The 23,310-nt window shown below is 40.3% G+C and overlaps 1 pseudogene; it reads right to left on the bottom strand.

Moving 5' to 3' along the window:
- Positions 1 to 13,639: 13,639 nt before the first annotated feature.
- Positions 13,640 to 19,854, bottom strand: LOC147377736 (thiamine transporter 2 pseudogene; annotated as a pseudogene).
- Between the last annotated feature and the right edge of the window lie 3,456 nt (positions 19,855 to 23,310).

The following is a 23,310-nucleotide window of genomic DNA, read 5'->3' as shown; positions in this document are numbered from 1 at the left end:
TTTTGCTGTTTTATTAGCAGTAGAGATGGGAGGCTGAGGAGATCTGGATCACAATAGTTCAGTCTTTTCACTTTGATGCAACCTCTATGTTCAAAAAAGTGGAAAAAATCCAGTGTGGATAACAGAAAAATAAAACAAGTTAACAGTAAAGCTGGGCTCAAAATCAAGACAAATATCTCTGTGGAAGAGACTCAGAATGGAAATGCAGAATACGAGGTTGCATGTGTTGGGTTCTGGGCCTGTCAGTGGGCTAAACGGAGAGTGGGGATGTATCTCACTTGATATGGGGGACCAGAGTCAGGCTTACTTTTGAGGTTAAGTGCCGGATCCTCTTGGATCTTAAAAAATAATTTACTGCTCTTGGTTGCCTGGGGCTATGGCTTCTAAACTGCTTCACCAGAGACACTGGTTTTGATGCTTTTGAACTGTGGTATTGGAGAAGACTCTTGAGAGTCCCTTGGACTGCAAGGAGATCCAACCAGTCCTTCCTAAAGGAAATCAGTCTTGAATATTCATTGGAAGGACTGATGCTGAAGCTGAAACTCCAATATTTTGGCCACCTGATGTGAAGGACTGACTCAATGGAAAAGACCCTGATGCTGGGAAAGATTGAAGGTGGGAGAAGGGGATGGCAGAGGATGAGATGGTTGGAGGGCATCACTGACTCTATGGACATAAGTTTGAGCAAGCTCTGGGAGTTGGTGATGGACAGGGAAGCCTGGAATGCTGCAGTCCATGGGGTCACAAAGAGTCAGACACGACTAAGCGACTGAACAACAATCTTGCTCAAGAATCACCTATGCTATCCTGCAACTACTATGGGATGGGGCAGGAAAGATAACTATTAATACAAAACTGCTAGACAGGAAGACGCAAAGATAGTGGGGCATTGAGGCGAGAAGAGAAATAGATGAAAATAATACCAAAAACACCTCCCTGCAAACAAGTTTCAAAAGCTCTTAATAGTGGGAGCCTCTAAGATGGTGCCCATGATTCCTGCCTCGGGTTTACTCATGAAATCACCTCTGTTGAATATTGGCTGGTCTAATGGCTCATGATTGCAAGTTTATATCTTTAAAAATAAGAACTTACTAAAGCATAACCACTCGCTTCCCAGGTGGCGCTAGTGGTAAAGAACCTGCCTGCCAATGCAGGAGACGTGAGACATGGGTTTGATCCCTGAGTCAGGAAGAACCCCTGGAGGAGAACGTGGCAACTCACTCCAGTATTCTTGCCTGTGAATCTCATGGACAGAGGAGCCTGGAGGGCTACAGTCCACGGGGTTGCAAAGAGTTGAACACGACTGACCCAACTTAGCACACATGCAAAGCCTAACCACCAACTACTATCACACCTAAAAATATGAATAATTCTTTAATATCTCTAGTCAGCATTCAGAATGTCCTGATTATCTCATATTTTTAGTTTCTTGGTATGAAACAGGATTCAAACAAGATTCACACATGGCGACTGATAGGTCTCCTAAAATACTATCCTAAAAGAAAAAATACCTCTTTTTCTTTTCCCCTCAAATTCCATTTGTTGAGTGGAACAACAAATGGAATTCCATTTGTTGAAAAAAGCCATACTTTCCCAGATTCTGGTGTTTTTGAGTGATATCCTTGGATGTCATTTAATGACTCCTTCTATTTCCTCTCTTTTCTGTAAATTGGTAGTTCAATCTAGGAGCACGTTTATTATTTGCATTTATTTCTTACTACTCGTTTCCTATTTTTTCATGCTCCTTAATTTTCCCATTCCTTTCTTGAGTTCTTTATAGTTAACATTTCCCATATGTTTTATCCCTCCCTTCTGTTTATAAATTATGTAATTTATCTCTAAGTTTTTGGTAGTTGCACTGGACATATTAATTCTTGAATAAATAAAGCAGGGATGTATAAGAATGATGGTGGTGGGAGTTGTCTGCCCTGGTATAGGTAGTAAGGGGGAGAATTGTCTGCAGAGAATTTAAAAGCAATAATAAAACTAATTAAAACTCTGTCTACATTTTATTATTACCACTAATCAGCAATTTCCAACAATGATGCTGATAAACAAATGCCTCCCTGCCACATGGTCTGCTTCCCAACTCCCTGCTCACATGCAATCCTGCTACTGCTGCTGCTGCTAAGTCACTTCGGTCGTGTCCGACTCTGTGCGACCCCATAGATGGCAGCCCACCAGGCTCACCCATCCCTGGGATTCTCCAGGCAAGAACACTGGAGTGGGTTGCCATTTCCTTCTCCAGTGCATGAACGTGAAAAGTGAAAGTGAAGTCGCTCAGTCACGTCCGACTCTTAGCGACCCCATGGACTGCAGCCCACCAGGCTCCTCCATCCGTGGGATTTTCCAGGCAAGAGCACTGGAGTGGGGTGCCATTGCCTTCTCCCGAATGCAATCCTAGCAGCGTCTAGTCAGTGTAGTTTTTGCCCTCCTTCAGAACAATACAAAAATCTGTAATTTTGGACATTCTTTGACTAATATATTGTTGGTCAGTATTTCGTCATCTTTTAGAAGAACAGAGTCAGTGTTTTCTTTTGTTAACCTCCTTTTTTGCATTCCTTCTTTTGGGATTCTCTTCCTTTGGGATAATTTGCCTTCTTCCTCAATGGCATCCTGTAGAAGTTGCTTTCAGGAAAAGGTCTGTTGATGATAGTACAGTCACTCCATTTCTGTTTGTCTGAATATGTCTTTATTTCCCACTCATTTTTGAAATGTAGTTTCTCCTTGCATATAATTGAAGGCTGGCAATTATTTCCTCTAACACTTCAGAGCCATTGTTTTTCTGGCTTCCATTATGTGCCACTGAAAGATCAGCTGTTAAACTAATTGTCATTTCTTTGTAGCAGAAGTTCTCATTTCTCTGCTTGTCTTTCCCTTGGTTTTCTGCAGTTTATCCCAGGGACGGGGGAGCCTGGTGGGCTGCCGTCTCTGGGGTCACACAGAATCGGACACGACTGAAGCGACTTAGCAGCAGCAGCAGCAGCATCCATGTGCTTAGATATGAATCTGTTTTCACTTATTTTGTGGGTGTGTGTGTGTGATTTTGGGGGCTTCCCTAAAGTAACTACTTCTGATTACTTTCAGAAGTAATCAAAGGCATGAGAATACTTAACTTTGATCACTTCTGAAAAATTCTTCAATAATTTTAAAATCTTCCTCACTTTATCACCTCTATTAGGAACTCCAAAGAGAGATTTGTTAAACATTCTCACTTTAATCTCTATGTGTGTTAATTCCTCCATTTCTATCTCTCATAAAAAAGTGCTACATTCTAAGTGATATTTTTCCAGTTCTATAATTTCCTTTTATATATGTCTACACTGCTCTTAATATGTTTATTAAATTTTAAATTTTGATTAATTCTATTTCCCCCTTTGTTTCATAATCATTTTTTATGAATCAGTTCTCTCTTTTGCTATTATTTCCTTCTGTGTAAAAACATACTACATATTTTATATTTTAATGCTGATAATTACTCTAAAATCTTTGTTGGTCTGATTATGCTGTTTGTTATTTCAGTTGACTTGCTTATGATATTTTATATCCTTATGTGATTTTGGATTTGTTATCATAAACTCTTATCTGGTAGAATTTTATCTGTGGCAATTTTTTGATTCTTGTTTTGACGGACACTTCCTTTGCTTTTAATACATATATGTACATAGGCCATTGCCACTGAGTACCAATTTACACTGACTTCTCTGCTTTAAAAAAAAAAAATTAGGTTGTAGGAATTGGGCTCCAGATTTAGGAGTACTAGGTTATGAAGACAAATTCCTAGAGTAAATTCCTCCAACTCTATCCAAATTAATCTTTTCTCTTAGGTCCCCCCAACTCCATTTTATTCTATTTCAGCACTTACTGAAGGTGCAGCCTTTTGGGGATGCCTCTGAAACACAAACTCCACTGAATCAGCAGATGCCTTGAGCACATGACAGACTCACTGCTTCCTTATCTGGTTTCCTGTCTTGCTTTGGCCTCTGAGAATTTTTCTTACTTATCACCAGTTCAGATTTTTATTTTAAAAAGTTAAAATTATATCCACAAGTTTTAGGTGTTTTGTAGTGTAAGGATTTTTCCGATATCTACTCTATTATTGCCTTAATGGAAGTAAGCCTTTCTTATTTTAACATTTTTTAAAAATGGCTTTTTAAAAAAGCATTTGTTGAAATTGTTTAAATTCTCTTATCCTTCAGGTTCAATCCCTCAATCCTATTCCCCTGAATAACTGCAATGAGGCCATCTCCATGAGAACAGAAAGATAAGAAAAAAATTGTCCTAATGATCAGGAACCAAACTTATCGAAAATCCATATATATTGTCATTTTTTTTGATATTGAAAATCTGGCTTTCAACTTCAGCTATACTTTGAGTTGGCCCCAAAATAACTGCTGCTGCGATTCATGGGGTCGCAAAATAACGTATGAAGTAGTGAAGCCTGAGGCTGAGCAACTGCATACATCACAGGTTTGAATGAATGGGTATGAGGGTGAAAACACTTGTCTGAATTATCTGGACGTTTTGCAAATATTATGTGCTTTAAATACATCTGAAAATTTTCAGTTTTGGTGTATGTGAGGCTGCCCCAAATTTGAACACATCCTTGTTTCATGCACTTAAAATAACAGCATTGCTGCTCTACTTTCTGTGAGATAATCTCTCTGTTTACAGTGACCTTTCCTTTATTAAGCCCTTGGAAGTTACAACTAAAAAGCCATTTTCATGATTCTAATTTTTATTTAATTTAGGGTAGACGAAAGCACCAGTTACCCGAGCTAGATAACCTAATGGACAGTATAATCAGGATCCATCTGGCTGGTCCTAGGGTAGCTGAGTGCAATGGCTTCCTGCCAGGATAGATAGAAAAGATCACTTTGCATTTCCCAGTGAGGACAGGGAGGACAGAGCAGCACAGCAGCTGTGGTTTTCCTGACATTAAGGGGCCATCCTGTGGTCATGTATGGATGTGAGAGTTGGACTGTGAAGAAGGCTGAGTGCCGAAGAATTGATGCTTTTGAACTGTGGTGTTGGAGAAGACTCTTGAGAGTCCCTTGGACTGCAAGGAGATCCAACCAGTCCATTCTGAAGGAGATCAGCCCTGGGATTTCTTTGGAAGGAATGATGCTAAAGCTGAAACTCCAGTACTTTGGCCACCTCATGCGAAGAGTTGACTCATTGGAAAAGACTCTGATGCTGGGAGGGATTGAGGGCAGGAGGAGAAGGGGATGCCAGAGGATGAGATGGCTGGATGGCATCACTGACTCGATGGACGTGAGTCTCAGTGAACTCCGGGAGTTGGTGATGTACAGGGAGGCCTGGTGTGCTGCGATTCATGGGGTCGCAAAGAGTCGGAAATGACTGAGCGACTCATCTGATCTGTTCTGATCTGCACTACTGGTCTTCCCCTTTTCTTTTTAATCTGTACTTTCCAAACTTGGTGGTGATGGGGTTCAGGACATGCTACCCCCAAATACGGCATCTTGACATACTAAATATCTTTTAATAGAAATTGGAGACACTGCACATGCAGGAAAGACTGACTCTCCCCTGGAGCAGGTCATAAGACACTCATGTGAGAGATGCCCTCCCTCCACTCAAGGGCACGGAGACTCCTTACCTCCAAGAGACGCAGAGAGGAATGTGAATGACCAGGCCTTGCTAAGTTCCCCTTGGTTTACTACTCTTAGCTCATATCCTTTCTGTCTTATCACATTTTTTCATGACTCTCCACTCTTCATCAAACCTAATATAAAGGCACACAGGTTTAACTGTTTCTCTGGGTCTTCATTTCCTTATGAAGGCTCTGGTGTCATGTAAAACTTATGGCAAATAAATTTGTACGCTTTTCTCTTGTTAATCTGTCTTTTGCTACAGAGACTCAGCTGAGAACCAAAGGAGGTAGGAAGGAAAAATAATTTTCTAAAACTACACAGTTGCTTTTTTGTAGCTCAAGTCTCTGGACCATCCAGGGCAGAGAACCATGAAGGCAGTGAGATTCATATATGGATCATATATGAATCTTTTTTTTTACTGTCAACTCCCTTGATCAAGAAGAAATGAACGTTCACCCGATCTGTTTCCCATTCAGAGGAGTATCTTTGCAAGGTGGAGGGTAGCAGGGTACGTGTGTGTGTTTGTGTGTGTGTGAGAGAGATGGTAACAGGCAACCAGTCTGTCAATAGCTGGGTCTTTGGTGTGATACTACTAAAGTGTTATTACTTCATTTGCCTAAGTAATGAGTTATTTTAAGAAATTAACTTTTATTGAGAGGTTGTGTGATTATTCACTCTCCAACAACACTTGCCCCCAGCCCATATTTTAGATTTAGAAATTTCATCTGTTTTTTTAAAAACGAGAGTCCCCCAGAAAATTATCTTATATCATTGGTATACAACAATATATTCTTATGCTTTCAGTAAAGATAGTTTATAGTGGCATTCCTTGCCTAACTGGCTGTATATTTAAAGATATTGAGTTACTCCTTAGCTTTTTCTAGATGAGGTAAAAGGATTTTTTTAAGCTTTTCTCATGGGCCTTCCCCACATCTAGCCTTTCATTAATCTTCAAAAATGTGTTTGAAATCTCTTTTTAAGCTATGCATAGCTTTTCTAAATTGTGAAATTCATAAATAGCTTATGTTGTGATAATGGTTTGAGAAATGCTGAGAAGATAGAAGAATTACTTTAGGATGTTTCAATGCAATCTTCTATCTGATGAATCTCTGTGTCATGTGAAAATGCTGACATGGTATTTTCTGTTTTTTTGGCTCCAATCTTTTAAAATGGCATTACATTGAAGAGCTCATGGGATATCATAAGTGTATAATCAATGATAAATGAATGTTTATGATGGAGATTGAAGAGTTATTAATCAATGTGTCTCTCTAGTCTTGTCACTTAGAAGTTTAATTCAAGTACATTTAATTAGATTCCTACCAAAAATCAATTTTGAAGAAGTATGCTTTTCAAAACCAGGAGCTTGCAATAACACATTTTTGTCTAGGGAAATATTTTATTGAAATAAGATTTGTTTTCTGTTATGCCTTTGGACTGTGTGTGGGGTTTTTTTTTTTTTTTTTTTTGCTTACTCTGCTCTGGCACTTGGGTAAAGTCCTTCCTTTGGGAGCTGAGTTTTAAAGTAACTTTCAAGGAAAGGATCTCAATGAAAGTTGCTCTAGCATAGAGGATGTTGACGTAAACTAGAGGAGAATATATTACAGGAATACAAAGGAAGATTTTGGAGACGTTTCTAAAAATCTAAATTTCCCTTAGTTGAGAAGTTAAAAAGATTAAAAATCTTGAATTATCAGGAGAAATAAGGTGAACCCTGACTTTTTCCACCCAATTTAATTTTTTCCTGAGTCTCTGATGCCTGCGTGAACTCCTCAGAAAGGGCAACATAATTTGCCAACAAAGCAGGCATTTCAATTGAGTTATACAAAATAGCAGCAGAAGGAGGATAGAGAGATTGATGGGTTAATTTCCATCTCAAGTTCTATTTTGCCTACTTCAGTCATAGGGATGCATTCATTTCAAATTACGACACAATGGGTTTGTGAAAAAATAAAGGAAATATCTGGAGACGATTAATGTAAAAGTCCTTAGAAAAAGTAAGGGCATTCTAGCGGTGTGACTAATATGAATATTCAGTTAGGAAATCAGAGAGAAGCACCGTGTATTGAGTACATTGTGGGCCAGGAATCACGTGTTTAAAGGCTGACATTTTTACTGCAGAACTTCATGAAGTAGATGTTACATTTTTCATTTTCTTGATGAGAAAACTGAGACATTAAAAAAGATGAGGAATTGGTGGGGAGAATAGATGAAACAAGATTGGCCATAAAATGATCATGATTGAAGTTGGGTGAGGTCCCACCACGTTGTCTATTCTATTAAAATGTATTTGAAATTTTCCACAATGAGGAGCTTTTTAAAACTTACTAACAAACTTGGCACCCCACTCCAGTACTCTTGCCTGGAAAATCCCATGGATGGAGGAGCCTGGTAGGCTGCAGTCCATGGGGTCGCTAAGTCGGGCACAACTGAGGGACTTCACTTTCACTTTTCACTTTCATGCATTGGAGAAGGAAATGGCAGCCCACTCCAGTGTTCTTGCCTGGAGAATCCCAGGGATGGGGGAGCCTGGTGGGCTGCCGTCTATCGGGTTGCACAGAGTCAGACATGACTGAAGCAACTTAGCAGCAGTAGCCGCAACAAACTTGAAGATTCAAATCTGTATTTTTCTCATTTTAAGCTTGTATTCTCTCCGTCACACACTGAATAATTTCTGAAAAATAGGGGAGCAAATTTCCAGCTGGATAATAAATTGGGAATTCAAAAATAATTTTAGAAAGTAAAAACTGCTTGCTTTATTATCTCAAATATTATTGAATCCTTATGAACCTTACTTTTAATATTTACTAAATAAAGATATCCTTCCTTCTATTGAATAAGTAGGGGATTAAAATAAATTTTTAAAAATATTCTGATGTTATTTTATTTAATTGTGCTTTATGAATTGATTTTATCTTTTTGTTTCCAAAGTGGCTCAATATTCTAAATGTTTTGAAATAAACATTTATAGAGATATGTAAGGCTGACCATTTTGTTCATGAGATTGGGTAGGTTTACAGAGTTTGTGAACTAAGCTTTAGTAAGAATGAACTTTAACCAAGACAAGGAACAACCTTTGTAAGTAATGGAAAGAAGTAAAAAGGAAAAAACAAGTAACAAGGAAAAAACTCAATAAGTAATGAGATCCACTTAAACTGGCATGACTTTATGGCTCTATTTTTCTAATTCTTTCACCTGTTGAATAAAAAGTTCATCTATTTAATGAAAAAGATTCTTAAGAAACAGAATGCATCTTAAGTCCATTATATTTCTATTTCTCAGTACAGAATTATTCCATCTGAAGATACTATGAGACATGAAAGACACCAGAAACAAAAGGTTCTATAATATGTGATTCCATTTCTAGGACATTTTTTTTTTTAAAGGCTGACTTTTATTCAAAAGGACAAACTTGCTGACTGCTACCCCCTCATCTAGAGTATTTTTTTTTTTCTTTTTTAAAAATTTTTTTGGCCTTTCCACGTGGCACGTGGAATCTTAGTTCTCTGACCAGGGATAGAACCCACACCTCCTGTGTTGGAAGGTTGGTGTCTTAACCCCTGGACAGTCAGAGAAGTCCCTCAATAAACCTGATTTTTAAAAAAATATGTATTTTAAAAGATATGCTTCTGTGTCAGTGTGGACACAGAAGCAATGCACTTACCTGAATGTTGGCTGGAAGCCCAGGTCCCTGATTTTCAACCATGGCCATGTCAGGATGGTCTGGGTCAGCAAAGCAATGAAGGCATGACCTCCAACACTAGAGAGCAGGGTTCCATGCTGAGATTAAAAACAATCTGAAATCTCACATGGTACAAATGCAAGAGTTTTGAAAGAGCACATATGTGGGCTTTTAAATACAGAGTGGTGAATGGTATTGCTTTGCTCAGAAGCCCAGGCTTTTGTTGACAGTTGCTTGTTAAGAACTCTTCTAGCAGAGAAGAAGGAAAGGATAAATGGGATAGTGAAATGTTGTATTTTAACATTCCATGGGATGTGATAGATTACGATAAGAATTTAAAACTAGTTAACTTGTTCTAAAATTAAGCCAAGTGTTCCACTGCTCTAAAACTAAAGAACATGAACATTATGTGATGTAGCTGAGGTTCGGCCGTCACTTTTTAAAGACTTTTTTTAGTTTTTCAATTTTTATTGAGGCATAATTGATTTACTAAATTGTATTAGTTTCATATTACAGCAAAGTGAATCTTTTGTACAAGTACATATACCCACTCTTTCAAAGATGCTTTCCGCATATGGGCCATTACAGTGTATTTGTTGTTTAGTCGCTAAGTCATCTCTGATTCTTTGTAACCCCATGGACTGTAGCCCTCCAGGCTCCTCTGTCCATGGGATTTTGCAGGCAAGAATACTGGAGTGGGTTACCATTTCTTTCTCCAGAGGATCTTCCCAACCCAGGGATTGAAACCACATCTCCTGCATTGGCAGGTGAATTCTTTACATCTAAGCCACCAGGGAAGCCCCTTACAGAGCATTAGTGGCTTTTTAAATGAGCCATATCAGTGAGTGAAAATACAGGTCAACTGATAAACATTTACTTTTTTGGAGACTGTTCATTGGATCACTGATTGTCTAAATTAGCAGTTTCAGAGTCTAAAGGTGAATTTTTTTCTCTGGAAAACTCACAAATTATTTCCTTTCACAGATGATACAATCTGGCAATTGTATTGGCTTTTAAATTTAGTTAGACAAGACTAGCGTATATAAGGAGAAGGCAATGGCACCCCACTCCAGTGCTCTTGCCTGGAAAATTCCATGGGCGGAGGAGCCTGGTAGGCTGCAGTCCATGGGGTCTCGAAGAGTCGGACATGACTCAGCGACTTCACTTTCACTTTTCACTTTCATGTATTGGAGAAGGAAATGGCAACCCACTCCAGTGTTCTTGCCTGGAGAATCCCAGGGACAGGGGAGCCTGGTGGGCTGCCATCTATGGGGTTGCACGGAGTCGGACAGACTGAAGCAACCTAGCAGCAGCAGTAGCAGCAGCGTATATGAATTAAATTTCTTCCAGGTAATGCAGCTCAAACATTTGTAACTTGAATCTGTTTAAAAATATAAAACCAAACGAAAAGTTTTAACTATTTTTATATCGCCTCCCAAATTCTCACACTGAAAAACAAATATAAGCATTTACAAATTATGTGATTTGGTGAAAATGCATTACTTCAGTGCAAAGAATTACCAACTAAACATAAGTAAAACCATAAATAATCAGAGGTCCCACAAAGAAAACAGAGCAGGTGGTCCAAATGGGCCTTAAAATTCCAGGTATTTCTTGTTCAGCTAAAGTTTTTTTCCCTTGACCAAATACTACACTAGATTGATGTTTCGAAACCTAGATTAAATCAAATGGCAGATTCCCATTTAGAATGTAAATTATTCCAGGCTAGAATCTTGATTTCACTTGTACAGATGCTTAAACAGCTTGTCAGTGACGACTTGGTTTTCGATAAGACCTATACACATAGTGAATTCGGAAGAAAACACAATTTTGAGGGCAGGCTGAGTGTGGCATTGACTCCTAAGATTTCTCAGTCTAAACCCAGAGATTACTTTTCCAGATACCTGAAATTGCATGTATAATCATATTATCTAAGACCTTATTTCAAAATTCCTGCTGGGTCATTTCTCAATGGCACCTGCTTATTCACCATAAAGCTACCATGCAGAGTACCTGGTCCCAGCTAATAAGTTCTTAGAATAGTATTCATGTTCTTCTGTTAGGCATTTAGCACTTAATACAAGTGAGTCTTTGGGATAGTCTATACTTTAAAAGGTAGAGTCACCTTGAATTGTTATTTGGTTATGTCCCATTATGGAATCATGAGATTGGCATTTACCAATTTACCCTGTAGCTTCAAGGAAAGTAATAGGAACACTAATTTGTGCTTATATGAAAATAGAATGTTTAAAAATTCAATAGCCCACATTTTTATTTTTTAATGTTGTATTTGTTCTTTTTTTTTTTCTCTAGAAATGCTAGTCAAGTACTCACTATGGAGCAAGAACTAGGGTAAACACCAGGTATATAATCATGCATAAGCTTGACTCTACCCTCACAGGGCTCACACTGTATCAGAGAATAAGTAATTGGTACTAGATAACTGCTTGGGTGGACTCCGGGAGTTGATGATGGACAGGGAGGCCTGGTGTGCTGCGGTTCATGGGGTCGCAGAGTCTGACACGACTGAGCAACTAAACTGGACTGACTAAACTGAACTGATCTGCTTTGTCTAATATTGAATGAAATTTATCAGTTTTTGTATTGTGAAAAGGAAATAGGAAGTAAATATGTTTTTATAGAAGAAACACAATTATTTTATGTGAACTTCTTATATTACATGATGGTTGAAAACGTGGTCAATGACTTTCAGACTTTCTTCCAAACCTGAACACTAACCCTTTGCATTAGAGATATACTTAATACCCTACACTTGTTAAGTTCATTTTAAAATTTGCTTAGAAGTTAGAATAACCATTAGATGTGAGTGTAGTTGCAGAGATTGGATCTTGAAGAGCTGTGATCATTGCCATGTTCATTGGAGCACTATTCACAACAACCAAGATATGGGAACCACCTACATGTCCATTGAAGGATTAATGGATAAAGACTATGAGGTATATACATACAATGGAATATTAGTCAGCCTTTCAAAAGAGAAATTCTGCAATATAGGACAACATGGATGAACCTTTATGACATTACACCACAGTCACAGCAGGACAAATGCTGCCTGATTCCATTATTCTGATATATTCCATTATATCAAACTCATAGAAGCAAAGAATGGTGGTTTCCAAGGGCTGGGTAGAGAGGAAAATGAAGAACTGTATATTTAAACTGGGGATTTAAACTGTATATTTAAATGAGGAACTGTAATATAAATGTGTATATTTCAGTAATGCAACATGAATAAAGTTCTAGAGAGCAGATGCACAACACTGTACTTATGGGTAACCATACTGTATTGTATACTGAAAAATCTGTGAAGAGGACAGACTTCATGTTAAGTGTTCTTACCAGAAAAATGGGGGAGCTCTATGAAAGAAAAAAAATCAGTAAAACTATTCTGTCAAATAAATAAATAGAATACCAAAATGATAAAAAATCAAAACCTGAAAATGTATGTCCCTGTTTATTAACTGTGAGAACTGAATTTTCTTGCCTAATTAACAATAAGACCCAAGAGAAAGTTGGTTAAAAATAGAAATATAATTCCATCGTCTCTTATGTGAAGCATTATATATAAATAATGCAAAATGCTATGCAGAGAAACTGGAAGAATAAAGAAAGAAATGTATTTTGTTGCTTCAGATTTACATGGTTAAATAAAGAAATGATAAATACCTAAGCTGCTAGTTATAAGAAGCTTGTGACTTGAATATCAAAGACCAGCGGAGCACACCCAAATATTAGCTGTGGACGGTTGAGAAAAAGAGCACCTGCATCAGCTGCAGAGAGAGTCCCAAAGCCCACCCTCCCAGAAGATTTCAGCTGACACTCACATGGCCCACTGCCCTCTGCCCCCGAAGAGAGAGGAAACCACAGTCATCCCGTTATTCTCTGCATGATAAAGTAGTGCACCATTTTGCCAAAATCCAAACTGTATAAGCACTGAAGCGTTTCTAGGCTATGGTACAGAAGGTTGACTTGTGAACTTTGAATGAAAAATCACTTGATCCAACTCTGCAAACTGCACATAGCTTTTTTCTCTTAACATTTGAAATAGACCACCTAAATTTTGGTCTCCATAAAGCAAAGACTGAAAAGGACCCATAGAGGCCATTTTTTCTCCCCTCTTCTCTTCTCTTTGCTAGACGTTAAACTCAGGCTAGAAATCTGGTGTCAAAAGCAAATCCAGACGTCTCCAGGGAGAGCCTTATTAATGAGAAAGACTACCGGAATTGGGAGAAGTGCTGCGATTATTGGAATCTGCAAGTGTCTTAAAATCAATCTGTAAGATTGTCTTAAAATCAATCTATATTTTCAAAGATAATCCTTGCTATTGGCAAGCAGAGGCAAGCAGAACTTTGGAGGGAAGCTGGACAAGCCAGGGGAAGTGACCAGTGGAGTCTGACAGGAAGGCCCCGCTGTGGCCAGCCAATTCCCGGGAGAAGCTGATAAGGAGGGGCAGGCAGTGGCAGAGGGTTTGGGCACGGTCCACATTTTTTTGTCCTTGCTCAGGGTTGTGGGCATGCAGGGTGTAGGGACCTGCAGGAAAGAGAGGAGCTGGATTAAAGTTTGGTCAAGAAAAAGCAATAGGTAAGAAATGGACAGTTACAACATGATCCGGTGAGGTGCCAAGTCTTTCAACCTAAATGTCAGCTCACCCCAGCCCACCCTTCCTTCAAGCCATGTTGTGATGCTCTATCAAGTACGACCTCTCTCTTTGCCCTTGGTTCTATTTTTCTCTATCTCCTCTGAAATATCATTTAAAATATTTCTTCAAGATCCCCGACAGATACCAAACTTCTCTTCCAGAATTCTCTCTACACACTTCTTCCCACTTGTGTGTGTGTTCATCCTCTTCTTTATTTGTTCACTTCCTCATTCATTCACTTATTTACCCACCAAGAATTTTTGAGCTTCTCTGTGGGAAATTGTGGTGCTAAACTATGGACCCTGGCTCTTTTTTCTAAAAAAAAAAATTTATTTTTTATTGGAGGATAATTGCTTTACAATGTTTTGTTGGTTTCTGCTGTACAACAATGGGAATCGGCCATAACTACACATATATCCCCTCCCTCCTGTGCTTTCCTCCCACCCGCTGGATCTTTGCAGGGCTGACTCTTGAAAATCATATAGCTTACTGGGAAAATGAGACAAATTTGTAGTTTTTAAAGAAATCTATTATAGTTGATTTACAATGTTGTGTTAATTTCTGCTGTACAGCAAAATGACTCAGTTATACATATATAAATTACTTTTCATATTCTTTTCTATTATGGTTTATTACAGGATATTGAATATAGTTCCCTGTGCTATATGATAAAGGACTTTGTCATTTATCCAATCTATATATAATAGTCTGCATCTACTAATTTCAAACTTCCAGTCTATCCCTCCCCCACCTCCTCTCCCTTGTGGCAACCACAAGTCTGTTCTTTATGACTGTGTGTCTGTTTCTGTTTCATAGATAACATGGCACATTTCCAATTGTAATGTTGCATGTATGCTAAGTCGCTTCAGTCATATCTCACACTGTGAGACCCCAGGGACTGTAGCCTGCCAGGTTCCTCTGTCCATGGGATTTTCCAGGCAAGAATACTGGAGTGGGTTGCCATTTCCTTCTCCAGGGATCTTCCCCACCCACCCAGGGATTCAACCCATGTCTCTTAAGTTTTCTGCATTGGCTGGCAGATTCTTTACCATTAGTGCCACCTGCAAAGCCCCATATAAGTGATACCATGTAGTAATAAATTTGTAGTTTTAATAGTTTGTGATAAAGATTGTAAAAATTCTGACCCTGACTCAAATGGAACCTAACCCTAACCAAATGGTTATCACCAGGGTTGTTTTTGCCTCCAGGGGAAAGATGGCCATATTTGAAGACATTTTTTGTTGTCATGACAGGATGAGGGAGTTGCTAGTGGGATTTAGTGGGCTGGAGACTGGAGAATCTGCTGAACATCCTACAACACACAGGACAGGATCCCCTCCCTACACCCCCACCCCATGACAAAGAATTATCCCCTCTCAAAATGTCAGTAGTGTGAGGATGAGAAACCCTGACCCAAGCCCTCGCCCAACTAATGGAGTGCTTGGAAGCACATGTGGCCACAGGACACCTCCTTAGGAGAGTGCTGTTTTATAATATACATTATACAGATGTCTTTCCAGTGTGTTCCCACGATGTGCTGGGAGCTAAGTAGTCAATTGTCAAATTTCTTACTACTCTCAGCTTGCTTTCTTCAAGTGTTAGTCGTTCAGTCATGTCTGACTTGGCAACTCCATGGACTGGAGCCCGCCAGGCTCCACTGTCCGAGGGATTCTCTAGGCAAGAATACTGGAGTTGGTTGTCATTCCCTTCTCCAGGGAGTCTTCCTGACCCAGGGATCAAACCTGGGTCTCCTGCATTGCGGGTGATTCTTACCATCTGAGACACCAGGGAAGGCTTTCTTTCTTAAAGATGTGGTTTAATTTACATGCTTCTTTAAGTCAGCAACCCAATCCTACTTCACTTAGTTTTGCCTAAAAATTTGACACTAAGTAAGGTCTTCCCTATCACCAAGAGACTATAAAGACTGTTTGTGTTTAATGGGCTTGTATAGAATACATTTTATGAGAATTTTATCTTTTGTACACATGGCCTAAGTAAGGGTACATTACCTGGAGAGAAGACGATTTTTTTCCCTGCTTCTCCCCAGGACCAAGTACTTACAGAGGAAATACGTGGAGGAGAACCAACCAGAACAGTTTTCTAGGAGTCAAAATAGAATTTCCAGAAAGGGAAATGAGAAGAATATGAGCTCAACAATGGGCCCTAAAATGCTCAATAAATAAGTGGGTGTGGAACACCCCAACTTCAAAAACAATTATCTTCAAAGTCTTATTTGATATGAAGGCTTTGTTTCTTCAGGAAGGTCCGTGCGCATTGTTGGGCTAATTTCAAAGCTGGCTTTGGGTTCTTCCCAGACTCTAGGGTATTAACTCCTGCATCAGCCCACCTTCCCTCTCTCTCTGCATGCTACTCCTTCTGGAAAAGTGTTTCAAATTTCACAATATGTTCTAGGAACAAGGAAGGGTGTGTGGATACACATCTAAAACCACCAAAGACCGTAGCTTCTCAGCTGGGAGGGAAGTTTTACTAAAACAAAATGCTCAGGAGGGGTGGAAGGTAATATCCCCTCCAGTAACAGAAGCTGGAGGCCCTCCACCCCCTAGAGACCTTCCCAAGGCTTCTCCAGGCCACTTGGTCTCCCTGGCTTTTTTCTACTGGACAAGACGCAATGTCAGAAATCTGTCTGTAGTAAATAAGGATGAAACAGACATGTATCAGACAGCTCAAGGAAAAGCTGTAAACACTCAGGTTCACCATGTCCTCTTGAAGGGCCTGGGCCTTTCTAGAATGCTGTTTGTCCTCTGCTGTCATTTTCACCAAAAATCAAGGATTACTGTTCATTTGCTAAAGTCAACTGTGTCCTTGTTCTTACTAATGACAACTGAGTGAAAGTATTATATGAATGAAAGGCTGGTGAGACAAGTATATGGGATAACACAATAGCTTGGTTGTGGAGAGGAGACTGGATGGAAGTTTATTAGAATCCAGGCTGGATTCACTTTTATTCTAGCATATATCAGGATATGGTAGGGAAGGGGATCGCTGGGTGTGGAAAATAGTGTTAATAGAGGGCAAAAACTTCGGCAAATCCCTAAATGTACAGTGAGGGAAAGATTATTTCAGTTGTCTCAACTGGGAATCTTTGAAATAAGATAGATCCTAGGGCAGTAACTTCCAAACTTCTTGGACTATAGTCTGAGAAAGAAATATATTTTACATGTTTGTACATACGCATGTGTAAGCTGAATTGTCACAATACCGAATTCATCGTGACAAGTTGATAGGCTCTAGTCTATTCTATTCTGGTTAGAAATCCCCTAACTTGATTTCAAGATCTGTATGTTGTAAAGTGCCAGATAGTATGTATTTCAGGCTTGTGGGCCACATATCTTCCTTTGTTTTTACTTGGCTATTAGATGGGATCTATTTATTTTCACAACCCTTGTCATATATTCTTTGTTCTCCCTTACAGTGTTTTATTATTTTGATTAATTAATCCGTGTCAGGTCTTACTTGCGGCATGCAGGATCTTCACTGTAGGCTCTTTGTTTGCAAAGCGCAGGCTTCCCTAGCTGCGGCATAGAGGCTCCGTAGTTGCCGCGCTCAGTAGTTGTGGGATCTCAGTTCCCTGACCAGGGATCGAACTTGCGTCCCTTGAATTGAAGGGAGAATTCTCAACCATTGGACTACTAGGGAGGTGCCCCTGCCTACAATGTTTTAAAGGTGTAAAAACTGTTAGCTATGGTAGCCCATTGGCTATCATTTGCCACCTCATATTAATGGTTTGCAAATCACAGATTAAAGACTAGAACTACTAAAAGGCTAAAGAGAGGAAAGAGTTTTGATAGTTTGACCTTGAACCATCTAATTTGCCATGGCCAAACTGTGTTTGACCAGTGGGATACCAATTTGCAGCCCCTGTTTTTAGAGATGACTGAAACTCGTGTATAGCTTCATCAAAACATTTTGTTATATTCCTTGTCTCTTTTACATTTTGTGGCAAAACTCTTTTATTTTTCAAAGTAGCTGGTATTCACTGTTGAAATCACTACAAGATTATCCAAGAATACAATTTGAAAGAATACATTTCTTGCACATTGATTGTTGTTCAGTCACTCAGTCGTGTCCAACTCTTCACGACCCCATGGACTGCAGCATGCCAGACTTCCCTGTCCTTTACCATCTCTTGGAGTTTGTTCAAACTCGTGTTCATTGAGTTAGTGATGCCATCTAATCATCTCATCTTCTGTTGTCCCCTTCTCCTCCTGCCTTCAATCTTTTCCAGCATCAGGGTCTTTTCCAATGAATCAGTTCTTCACATCAGGTGGCCAAAGTATTGGAGCTTGAGCTTCAACATAAGTCTTTCCAATGAATATTCAGGATTGATTTCCTTTAGGATTGAATGGTTTGATCTCCTTGCTGCCCAAGGGACTCTTAAGAGTCTTCTCCAGCACCACAATTCAAAGACATTAATTCTTTGGCGCTCAGCCTTTTTTATTGTCCAGCTCTCACATCTATACATGACTACTGGAAAAACCATAGCTTTGACTATGTGGACCTCCCAGAGTTCCATAATATATAACGGAGCAGTAGAAGCCCTTGCAAACTGTGGGGGTAAGTATAGTTTATCTTTGGGGGTATGTATAGGATAATTATATAGGATAACTATACATATCCCCAAAGATAAACTATACTTATACCCACAGTTTGTAAGGGCTTCTATTGCTCCATATTGTATCATGGAACTCTGGGATGGTGCCTTGTAATCTCACAGGATTTGAACATAATTCAAAACCTGGTTAAAACCTGCTATGGAGAAAGTGCACCAGATTGAGACCAGTAAAAATGATGAGTAAAGGAGTAACACTCATTCAAGTCTCAGAACTACTGTGGACACACTCAGAGCTATATTTAATGGCTTTGGGTCAGTTACCTGGCCACCATCGGGGTTCCTTAAATCAGTGAATACTTTTCCCACTGCTTTGTGATCTTTTTGATGTTCCTCTGGGACAGCATCCTTTCCTGTGTTGACTAAATAATATAGTCACAACCTGGAAGTAGTTATTCTATTTGGTGAGAGTGTTTAGAACTCTGGGCCTGGGAGGTAGCATCTCAGTAGCTCTGAAGAAACTGTTCCAAGGAGGCAGGAGGGAAATCAGGCTGTACATAAGTTTGCAACAAAGGGAGCAGGCAGTCTGAACATCAAAGATCAGGTATCAAGTTAGGGACTTTAGCACTGTATGTATGGGAAGATGCAAGCCTCTGGGCTCACCGTTTTCATTCCTTTCATAGGCACCTCAGCTCTCTGGGCCCAATCCCGTTTCCTTGTTCACCTTGCTTCTTGCATTCCCCTAGCTCCTCAGCAAGGTGGCAGCATGCGCTGGATCTCAGTTTTGGGAGCCCTCATTCACACTTGGAGGCCAGAAATCACTGATGGCTGTGACATTTCTTGTTTATTGATACGGCAGGGGGTATTTTCATTTCGCACCTGGTGGCTATGGAAGAGCATCTTTGCTGGATTTTGCATGAAAAAACATGCTCTTCTTAGGCATGGGTAGGAAAAGTGAGAAGAGGAAGGCCACGGAGACAGAGGCCAAGGATATGATGTTGAGGTAAAAGTAGGACAGGCTGGCCAGGAATACCAAGAGCTGGGCCAGCATGGAGGCCGCTGTGTAGGCCACCAGTGTGACACTCTTGCAGTAGCCGCTCACCTTCTGGTAGTGCTCCAGGCTGACCACGCTGTAAATGTAGGCATAGTAGGCCACCTCGGTGGCAGTGACCATCCCATAGAGGAATTCCAGCACTTGCATGGTCCTGACTCCTTGGCCAAACAAGAGCAGCAGCCAGCAAATGATGAAGCTAATGCCCTGGAGGATGACTGGCTTGTAATGGACATAATAAGTGAGGAAAAACACCGGGAGCAGCAATGCTAGATAAGAGTGTATTCAAAGTGAAAGACCCCCCCACTTAAAAAAAAGATTCAAAGTGAAAGATGTCTTTTGTGATCTACAAGATTAAATGGACAGGATGTGAGGGAAAAGTTCCAGGAAGAGAAATGCATCATGACATTAGCATATGGCATGTATCAATCTGAGGACACATTGGTTGGCCTCTGACCAAGGGGGTCCATTTTGATACTTTACATGCTTTTCTGATAGTAGAATGAAAAACAAAAGACAACTGAAATTTGAGGAAACAAACTACAAAGATAATAGATGTTTCTAACATGTGGATTCGTTCCTCCAAGTGTAAGGAAAGATTGCTTGTCGTTGTTAAGTGCTTCTTACATTTTAACACGTGATTTGATCTGCATAAGCTATGGAGGCTGGGAAAGAGGTCACAATGCATACATTCATTCATCTCTCACACCGCGTGGTAGTTCCTGGGCAATTCTTGCTCAGGTACTGCTGCCTGTGAACACTTAGTCATTTATTCTTCTTCAAAGTCAGAACCACGAGGGTAAAAAGGATGTTTCAGTCCTGGAAGAACCTGAGCATCTTCACTTTTGATCTACATCAGTGTAAATGCCCAGATCAAACTGAGATACCATCATAGTAATCAGGCAACTATAAAACAAATGATATTTCAAGACTGAGAGTCAAAGAAAGAAATGTACTGGTGTATCTTGCTCTTCCACATTCTTGGCCTTATTTCACTTGGCTGTGATGGAGGAGCCATGAGAGATTGCTCAGTCAGCCGTTTGCTTAAGTCAATTTGGGTCACAGTTTCCCAAGGAACGCTGGCTGTATCAGCAAAATTACCTGAGCCCATAAGTAACACGTGATTATTTCAGTTTCCGTAAGAGGAAGGTATAGTGGACAGAAGACGACATGAGGAGGTTGGCATAGACTCTCTCGAATTCTAATGTCTCCCAAACAACTGAACTAAACCCACTGATTTACTGAGCCTGAGAATGTCCTTTGTTTTGACACAATCTGTGTGTCCTCACTTCTTGAGTTCCCCAGGTAAGTTCCATCAGTTGCTCAGTTGTGTCCAACTCTTTGCAACCCTATGGACTGCAGCCACTAGGCCTCCCTGTCCATCACCAGCTCCTGGAGTTTACTCAAACTTATGTCCAACCATCTTATCTTCTGTCATCCACTTCTCCTCCCGTCTTCAACATTTCCCAGCATCAGGGTCTTTTACAGTGAGTCAGTTCTTCTCATCAGGTAGCCAAAGTATTGGAGTTTCAGCTTCAGCATCAGTCCTTCCAATGAATGTTCAGGACTGATTTCCTTATCCAACACCACAGTTCAAAAGCATCAATTCTTCGGCACTCAACTTTGTTTTTTATAGTCTAACTCTCACATCCATACATGACTACTGGAAAAACCCTACCTTTGAGTATACGGACCTTTGTTTGCAAAGCAATGTCTCTGCTTTTTAATATGGTGTTTAGGTTCCCCAGTAGACTTTTTATCTAAGTGTTCTTTTTTTTTTTTTTAAAGATATAGGTTACTTTTTTTTTCTTTGCTACATTGGGTCTTTGTTGTTGCATGGGCTTTTTCTAGTTGCCATGAGCAGGGCTACTCTCTCAGAGTGATATGCGGGCTTCTCATTGCGGTAGCTTCTCTTCTTGCAGAGCGTGGGCTCTGGGGTGAGAGGTCTCAGTAGTTGTGGCTCCTGGGTTCTAGAGCATGGGCTCAGTAGCTGCGGTGCACAGGCTCTAGTTGCTCTGAGGCATGTGGGATCTTCCTGTACCAGGGATTGAACACGCATCTCCTGCACTGGCAGGCAGATTCCTATCTACTCTACCACTGCTGCTGCTGCTGCTAAGTCACTTCAGTCGTGTCCGACTCTGTGTGACCCCATAGACGGCAGCCCACTAGGCTCCTCTGTCCCTGGGATTCTCCAGGCAAGAACACTGGAGTGGGTTGCCATTTCCTTCTCCAATGCATGAAAGTGAAAAGTGAAAGGGAAGTCCCTCAGTCGTTCCCGACTCTTAGCAACCCCAAGGACTGCAGCCTACCAGGCTCCTCCATCCATGAGATTTTCCAGGCAAGAGTACTGGAGTGGGGTGCCATTGTCTTCTCCACTCTACCACTACTGAAGCCCTATCTAAGCATTCTTAAAGTTTGGTAGAAGGTATTCTTGCTCTTCCTGGCCTTTAGGGATAATTACCAACCTGGGAAAAGCTACATTCTAAATCTGCTTTTTATGACAATCTGGAATCTAAATCTAGCCCAGCAATAGCTCCCAGCTACCCCTAAATTTGCACTTACTGGCATTCAAGTTTGACTTGTGTTTAGGGCGAGGAAAAAATGGTGGATTGGTTTAGGGGGCAAAGTTCCCTTGGTGTGGGCCTGAGGGGGATGTGGATGGGCAAGGCAAGGAAGAAAGGGAGATAAAATTGTCATGCTCCATTTGCTGAATAACCAGGCTGTAAATCAGATGTTAGTGACAGTTTTTTTTTTTTCTTTTTCTCTGAAAAAAGTGAACTGATACTACTCCTTATCTGATCTTTTTATTGCCCAATGGCTTAAAGCAGTGGTTCTCAAATTTTAGCAAATTTTAGATTAATCACGAGGAATGGCTAAAAACAGACATTTGGGGTGGAGGGTCGGAGAGAGGTTCAACAAGGAGGGGACATATGTGTATTTATGGCTAATCATATTGATGTATGGCAGAAACCAACACAGCATTGTAAAATAATTATTGTTCAGTTTTCAAAAGGCAGACATTCAGATTTAGCAGATCTTGAGTCGGGCTTGAGAATTTATATTTCTAACAAGAACAGGGTTCTGGAGTCAAATAGGTCCAAATCCTTCTCTGCTACTTATATCCATGTGACCTTCAACAAGTTTCTGGACCTCTTCGTACAGATTGCTTGTGTGTAAAATGAGGTTGATAATAACTACCTTATATAATGAGGATTACACACATTAGTCGGAGAAGGCAATGGCAAGCCACTCCAGTACTCTTGCCTAGAAAACCCCATGGATGGAGGAGCCTGGTGGGCTGCAGTCCATGGGGTCGCTACGAGTTGGACACGACTGAGCGACTTCACTTTCACTTTTCACTTTCACCCAATGGAGAAGGAAATGGCAACCCACTCCAGTGTTCTTGCCTGGAGAATCCCAGGGATGGCGGAGCCTGGTGGGCTGCTGTCTATGGGGTCGCACAGAGTTGGACACAACTGAAGCGATTTAGCAGCAGCAGCAGCAGCAGCACACACATTAGTAATCCTCTAATTGTTAGAACAAGGCCAGTTGCTAAGCATGAGCATGCAATCTGTAATATTGATGGCCTGAAAGGTACTAATGTATGGACACGCAGTTCTGCTCCTTAACCTGGGAGCTCCTTGGGAGCAGAGATTCATCTTTGTCACCCAGAGTCTAGCACAGGATCCGACACATTGAAGGTCTCCTGGAAGTGCTGCACAGCTATTGAAC

This window comes from Bos grunniens, chromosome 2 (assembly GCF_055505025.1).
Source record: "Bos grunniens cultivar Pamir isolate PY7600 chromosome 2, Bosgru_T2T1.0, whole genome shotgun sequence".
Classification (NCBI taxonomy): domain Eukaryota; kingdom Metazoa; phylum Chordata; class Mammalia; order Artiodactyla; family Bovidae; genus Bos; species Bos grunniens.
The sequence above is the reverse complement of the archived record's forward strand: the minus strand, read 5'-3'. Positions and strand labels throughout refer to the sequence as shown.